Genomic DNA, 8,391 nt, shown 5'->3' with positions numbered 1-8,391 from the left:
GAAGTTGTCCACAAATATGAAGTAATAAAAATAACACCATTAAAAAAAAAAGTAGTTATTTCATAATTTTTAAGTTCATTAATTTATAATTTCTAACATTATCAAATCTAAGTGTAGAACTAGAAATTCTTTTAAATGCTGATTGCACATTATTTTGCATAATCAATCATAGTATCTCATCCTCAACATAAGCAAATGGTTGATCAGAAGTGACAACTTACCTGCCATATAGTCATGCATTTTTTTGTTTATTGGACGTAAAATTTGTTATTTCTCTCATGGTTGAACCCCTTGGGTTATTTGTAATGGATCTGCTAACTACTCATGATCTGGTGTAGACAATTTGTTGTTGCTTTTATCAAGTGGTGTGGTATTAATTTACAATATCAATTAATATGACAACAAAGATGATCGGTGTTGTCTAAACTGGCTTATGTTAAACATGAACTGTAATGTTTGCATATTGTCTGTCGAATTAATTTACCTTCAATAGTTTTTTTAATTTAATCGGAGTACTCCCACACAGTTCATATTTGTTTTCATATTTTTCCTGTCAATGGTGTTGTACCTCTATTTGCCCTTGTTTGAGATTCTTTGTCATCAACATTTTGAGTTTTCTCATTATCAAAGTATTCAAACAAACTGAATTCATGTAAGCTTGAATCCATTTGCATTGAATGAAAAAAATGTAAAAACAAATGGAAATAAAGTTGTTGGGAAAAATTAAAAAATTGATTGAGATTGTTAAAGGAAGTTTAGAGCATGATGCTGGGATGGGGAGGGGTTTTACATAGGAATGTTATTCAATTTTCAAAAAAATTGTCTGCTACAGTAAGGGCCATTTCAGGTTGGCCTGTGGACCTGGTTTTCGAGTTCGAGTATGATCGACCCGTGTATGGTATGACACGATCTGCAAAACCAGACCATTCACAAATCAGGCTAAAAATGGGGTTTGAGTTGGGCCTTGAGCCGGCCCGCCCAGCCCAGACCCTACCATCTCTAATGTTGACAAATCTGATGATAGAACACTATGGGCCTGGCTTGCAGACCACCTGTCATTGTTTGTTTGTCCTTATCATCCAAACAACACACAAAAATACACAAGCAACCTTCCCTCATTGGCCCTCGTTTTTTTGACTCTCTCTGTTGTTTTTCTCTCCTTCCACTTCTTCTTATTCTCCAACTTGCGTAATCTCTTTCACTTATTCTAATTCATCGTTATCACCATGTCTGATTCTAGCTCTGACTCTTCTCCTTACCAGGTTGAAGAATGCCGAGGAGTCCTTTTCGTTTACAGCGATGGCTCCATACGCCGCCTCTCTACACCAAGCTTCAACGTCCCGGTTCACGATGACGGTTCCGTTTTATGGAAAGACGTTCAATTCGACCCTCTGCATGACCTCTCTCTCAGTCTCTACAAGCCTGCAGCTTCACTCACTTCCACATATAAGCTGCCAGTCTGTTTTTACATTCATGGTGGTGGATTTTGCATTGGCTCACGCTCTTGGCCCAACTACCAAAACTGCTGTTTTCGCCTGGCTTCCGAGCTTCAAGCTGTTGTTATCGCTCCTGACTACAGGTTGGCTCCTGAGAACCGGCTCCCGGCTGCTATTGAAGATGGATTTACGGCTGTGAAATGGCTCCAGGCTCAAGCTTTGGCTGAGGAACCGGATACCTGGCTCACTGATGTGGCTGATTTCAGCAGGGTATTTATATGCGGTGAATCTGCTGGTGGGAACATTGCTCATAATTTGGCAGTGAAGTTGGGGCCTGGTTCGCAAGAGCTGGCTCCGGTTCAGGTGAAGGGTTATGTTCTTTTAGCACCATTCTTCGGTGGGACTGCGAGGACTAAATCAGAAGCTGAGGGACCAAAGGATACTTTCCTTAATCTGGACCTTATCGACAGGTTTGTAGAAGTATTAGTATTATCAATGATTCTGAAACAGGGCATGTGTCTGTTTAAATACTCATTTTCAATTAGACAGCAGGAGTACCAAACCAAAGTTAATAACAACTAGTTTTCAGTGTATGATGCCATCGGAGTCGCACTCTAACTGGGCAAATTGCTTGAACAGCACATCAATGTGTTATTCCGACCAAATCACAGTGTCTTATGTGTAATTTGGTTGGCTTAAACCATTCTAGACGTAATTTGGTGGAAACAACCCAAAAAAAGGGTGAGATTTAAATTAAATTTAGTTGAATTGCACCATTTAGAGTGTGATTCTAGCGAGATTGCATTATCTGATACATGGCTTGGCATTGTTGATGAATTGAATAAATTGTATGTATTTATCTGTGTAAACTGAAGTAATGACTTGTGATTGGGGGATGTAAATATTTACTTTTTTTTTTTTTTTTTAATTCAAAATCATTTAATCAAATGTTATTATTTAGATTATATAAATAAATTTATATAATTTATTTATATATAATGTTACACAGATTGGAGATTATCGTTACCAATTGGGGACACAGCGGATCATCCTGTGGTGAACCCGTTTGGGCCACGTAGTCTTAGCCTTGAAGAAGTGAAATTTGATCCAATCTTAGTTGTTGTTGGAGGAGGCGATTTACTCAAAGACCGTGTTGAAGATTATGCAAAGAGACTCAAGGCCTGGGGAAACAAGATTGAATATGTTGAATTCCCAGAACAGCAACATGGCTTTTTCATCTTTCATCCCAATTCTCAACCATCCAACCAACTTATGCGCATAATCAAAAGGTTCATCACTGAAAACTCTGCCTAAGATTCAGTATTTGCAGCTATAAATTTTGTATTTGTTGTGTTTTGGACTTGTTTCTTTGTTTATCAATTTTGTATTTTCAGCTAAGTTAATTTGTTTAGCATTTAATTATTATGGAGTTGAATTAAATTTTGGATATTTAAATACAGTTTTTTACATGCATGATAATTTTTAATTTTCAACCTGACTGATGACATTAATAAGTGAATGATGCACACGTGCGCACACACGTGTGTGTGTGTGTGTGTGTGTGTGTGTGTGTGTGTGTGTGTGTGTGTATATATACATACATATATATGTATGTATGTATGTATGTATGTATGTATCTATACATATATATATACAGTGAAGCTCTCTCTGTGCATTATTTAACTTTTTGTCTCTTACAATCTGCATTCATTCCATTGAGTCAACAAACTGTCCTCTGGAAATTGTTTGAAATTGTTGGGATTGTATCAAAATTGGTATCAGAGCAGCGAATTTGGGGTATATTTTTAATGATGGAAGGCCGTGTCGATGAACTGGAGCATGGGAATCGTGGACTAGTTGAATGAATGGCATCTATGGATTCATGATTGGGCAAGTTCACTGTGAAGATAGAGATGAGAGTAACTCGATTTGATGCCTTGAACAGGATTATGCATGAAATCAGACAATAAATGGCTAAGAAGATAAAAAGAAGAGGCTTCTTTCTCAAAAATCTTCCTCGGATCCAACTCCTGATTCAACCCTGCCAGAAACTTAAACAGTCTCTTTTTCAAGCATTTTTGTGTATTTTATATTCTCTTGTGAACAAGTCCACTCTATCCCATAGAACAAATTTAATTCTTGTCAAAGTTAGTTAAGGAGCTGTAGCATTGAGTTATTGACATCAGACCTTGCTTTATCTCCCTTAGCTTCGACCTAATCTCAAATAGTTGTTTTGAATTACCTAGATCAGATTATGTTTCTTTAGCATCATCCTAAATGTCTTTGGCAGTGAGGAAAAAGGGAAAACAGATAAAGTTGGCCCATCTCCTCCATTATTGAGTTGATCAGCCATGCCATAACCATATTGTTTTCAGCCTTCTACTTCTCGTACCTTGTATCTTCTTCCTTAGGGACTTTTAAGTTATCAGTTAGGTAACCCATCTTTCCTCTTCCTCTGACAATAAGCTTTATGGATTGAAACCAAGGGGGATAATTCTTCCCATTCTTCTTGTGGACCAATATTTGAATGGTGTGACTATGGCCAACGCTTTGCACATTTGGAAAGGATTGGATCTCCATTTGATCAGATGAAGATCCCAAATTTGTAGGATTGGATGGTGGAGATAGATCTGATGGGACTTTTCTACCTGTCATCACTGTTTTCAACATTTTTCGAACAGGCTAAAAAAATTGGTTCTGATACCATGAAAACCAATAGATTCTCCTGTTGTATGTTTTATTTATGTTATGTTGCAATGCCTTATTTAGACTATTTACATATTAATAGATAACAATAAAATAGGATAAAGGTGAAACATGTTAAAACTTCCTAGATAATAGCTAGCTTAATCCTATCAACAATCTGACCAGATTATTCCTATAGTATATTTGTGCGTGTGAGTGCATTTTATATATATATATTTTTTGGGTTCCAGAATAACTGCATTTGATTTAGAGCTTATTTTTTATGATAACAGGTATGTTGGAAGGCTTTTTGTGAAGAGTACTGGTAAGCCTGTGGAATATTTGGCAAAACTAAATGAAATGGCTGGCTATGCTGATGATGAAGAAATCGAACTTTATGAGGTTTGCTTCCTGTTGCTTATCTTTCACTTGTGGTGTCATTTCATGAGAAACCTTAAACTGATGGTGGCGAACTCTAGTTGAGGAGTTTGAGCATTTGTTAGTCCATTACCTTAATGCTAGAGCTGCAAAAAGGATAGGTTTAAATTTTGGAGTTTGGCTCTTCTTTTGCTGTGACTAAGGAGTGCAAAGAGGATCCAACCACTCAAAATTCTCTCTTGAGATGAATGGTCTTAAATTGGAGAAACCAAAGGCAACTTCAGTGTTCTTTAAAATGATACATGCAAGAGTAATTAAGCAGACCATTTTATGAAATTTAAAGTTTGGGTGTGCTAATGGTTTGTGGCCCCTCGGAGTAAAATTATATATAATTTTTTGGAGACAAATTCCTTTAGTTATGCTTGGACTTGAAGTCAATGTCATCCTGCATAGGATATCTTTGTCTAACATTTCCAGTTGACATTGATATCAAAATATCGAACGGTAACTCATATTCATGTATGTCTGTGAGTGTAAAATTATGATAACTAGGTGCTGCCCTAGGGCTGGTATGCGGCTTGTCTCAGGTCCAATTGTCAGTCTCTCCAAGCTTTGGTTATTTGGAGTGACTGATGTATTAAGGTTTGACATTAATGTTGTCATTTAGAAATTGCGGACCATTAAGAGTCGAATTGTCCAATAGATGTTGTTTTTATTGGTTTAATAACTCCCTACATTTGTGGTTTGTCTTTTCACCTTTTTATAGTTGACTCTTCCCTGTCATTCTTGACATTGTTTATTGTTTTTACAACTGTAACTCATCATTCGACATTGCTAAATTTTGCATGATTTTTTGTGGTAGGTTGTTCACTTCCGATCTCTTGAAAAGCCGAAGGAAGATGATTTCTGTCTAGAGATGTAAGGCTTCATATTAATTGAAGTTGAATTCTGTTGTACTGCAAATTTATTTTTTGTTGTTTGTTCATTATTTTATGTTCATGTATATTGCCAGGTTCATTGAATCTGATGCTATTGTTTTTTGAATGTCAAGGTCAAAGCTTTTTACGTACGATGATGTTGTGGAAAGAGTAGCTCAACGATTGGGCTTGGATGATCCATCCAAAATCAGGCTTACATCACATAACTGCTACTCTCAGCAACCCAAACCTCAACCTATTAAGTACCGTGGCATTGACCATTTGGTGGATATGCTGATTCACTACAACCAGGTAGTACTTGTGTTCTAGGTAATGTGGGACGTTAAAATTTAATATAGCCTAATGCTTTAACTCTTGTTTTTGGACAGACCTCTGATATATTGTACTATGAAGTGTTGGACATTCCTCTGCCAGAATTACAATGTTTGAAAACTCTCAAAGTGGCATTTCATCATGCTGTCAAAGATGAAGTGAGTTTGCTGATCATTTTCCTAAGTTGCTCTTCAACATGTTGATATTTTGTTCGCAGACTACAGTTTGTCATTTTTGTGGCAGGTTAGTATTCATACTATTAGACTACCAAAACAGAGCACTGTAGGGGATGTTATTAATGATCTTAAGACAAAGGTGAGTTTCTTGGTCTAATTGTGGTAGATGAGACCTTACTGCATGCAATGTTCTTTGTATACTTAGCCTTTTTGCTGTTTATTGGTGGAATTTGTTTTTGCTTTTTGCATGCCTCATTTCTACTTCCCAATTTAACATTAATCTAACTTTCTGGAGCAGGTGGAGTTGTCTCATCCTGATGCAGAACTTCGGTTGCTAGAAGTTTTCTATCATAAGATTTACAAGGTCTGAAATTCATCTCTTCAATCCTGTTTCTGCTACTACTGATGTCCTGTAGATACGAGTTTAAATTGAACAAAAGAACATTTGCTTGGCCCATTTGATTTGACTTGATTGGTTGATCGGGAAGGTAAGAGAAATGGCAAAGTGGAAGTAACAAAAAATGTATTTTTCTCCCCATGCTTATGGTAGCCAGGATGGAAAGTTGGAGGGACAAGGACAAAGTTGTATATGTTAATTAATGAAGGCTAGGATAGACAATGCAGTGTTTCCCCCTTTTATATTGTATCTAACAAAGTGTTATTCCCTAAAGTAGTTCCTCTCTTTTCTGTGCTCTCACTTTCTCTCCTATTAAGTGGAGCCATAGTATAACTAGTTAGGTGATATTTCTATGAATGATGTGTCTGACAAATTTGAAGTGATTGGTTCGTAATAGTCTTCTTACGACTTTGCTTGTGATTATAATATCTTTGACTGGTAGATAAAAAGAATGAAATGTATTGACTGAGCTGTGCATTGATTAACTTTTTTCTTTTAGAATCTGCATTTCCTTGGCATTTTCATATTTAAGTGGAAGATACATTTTTTATATTTTTGTTTAAGATTTAGCCCTGAAGTTCTTTTTTTCATATATATGCAGATCTTTCCACTGAATGAAAAGATTGAGAATATAAATGATCAATACTGGACATTACGGGCAGAAGAGGTCAGTGCCTCTCTTTCTCTGCCATGTCAGCTTACGAAAAATATGTATATATACAGATACTGTTATTATTATTTCTTTAATTATCTTCTGTTGTTTTGATGAGCATCTACGTTTATGGCTATCTTAATATGGCAGATCCTGGAAGAGGAAAAGAATCTTGGTCCTCATGATCGTCTAATTCATATTTATCATTTTACAAAAGACACCACCCAGAATCAGATGGTAACTAGCTGTCACAAATTAACATAGGGACTATCCGCTATTCCATTTTTTTATTTAAGTTTTGCACTGAAAATCACGACTTGGCAATCTTCATTAAATCCTCCTCATCATCTAATACTATTTATATTCTGCAGCAAATTCAGAACTTTGGTGAACCTTTTTTCTTAGTCATACATGAAGGTGAAACTTTGGAAGAAATAAAAGTGCGAATACAGAAGAAACTACAAGTTCCTGATGATGAATTTGCTAAGGTATATTATACTTAATCTTGCTTTCAACCATATTCCACCTAAAAATAAGTCATTGTCTTGAACCATGTTTGCTGCATTGCTTACCTGGATGAGTCACTTCTGTCAAAAGAGAACTTGCTACCAGTAATGTACTTTCAATTCTTATTGAGAATGATATGCTACCAGTTAGGTTTGAACTACCTTGGCATGTGAATATTTAATCATATTTTACTCATTATTATTATCTGTGATAATCAATTTGTTGAAGCCAACTTTTTTTATCGTATTTATTTTCTGCAGTGGAAGTTTGCATTCCTTTCTCTTGGTCGTCCAGAGTACCTTCAGGATTCTGATGTTGTCTCCAGCCGTTTTCAGGTGCCTTTCCCTGGATTTGTTCCTGTAATATGTGATCAAAAGATTATATTTGGAATGAATTCAATTTAATGTCATATTTGGTGCAGAGAAGAGATGTTTATGGTGCTTGGGAGCAGTATCTTGGATTGGAGCACTCTGACAGTACTCCTAGAAGAGCTTAGGCTTCCAACCAGGTGAATTGTCTCTCCGTTGATGTTAATTTCTGAAATTTCAATGACTTGTTTAGCCTATAAGAAATTGGCAAATCCTCCTTTTTCAGCTTATGCAAGATTCTCTAGGCATGTTTATCTGTTTTGTGTGTAGTTCTTTTGTTTGATAGTTTGCCGTGCACAAGAAAAACATGTTCTCTGACTCGGGTCATACTTTATCCCTTGTCCCTGGAAGTGGAAAATGAATATAATCTGAATAGATATGCTGAGGAGTTCATTGAATTAGTATTTGATATGCTTGTGCATTATTTCAGAATCGCCACACCTTTGAGAAGCCAGTTAAGATCTACAATTAGGAAACATTTGCGGATGCATGAATTTCATTTATGGCCATTAATGAAGTGGATAACCCTCAATTTATTATCA

General features: G+C 36.2%; 1 pseudogene; it reads left to right on the top strand.

Moving 5' to 3' along the window:
- The first annotated feature begins 1,114 nt into the window (after window positions 1-1,114).
- Window positions 1,115-8,391, top strand: LOC123209278 (annotated as a pseudogene).

The sequence above is a fragment of the Mangifera indica genome, chromosome 2 (genome assembly GCF_011075055.1).
Source record: "Mangifera indica cultivar Alphonso chromosome 2, CATAS_Mindica_2.1, whole genome shotgun sequence".
In the NCBI taxonomy this organism is placed as follows: domain Eukaryota; kingdom Viridiplantae; phylum Streptophyta; class Magnoliopsida; order Sapindales; family Anacardiaceae; genus Mangifera; species Mangifera indica.
Note: the sequence above shows the minus strand (reverse complement) of the source record. Positions and strands in the feature narration are given on the sequence as shown.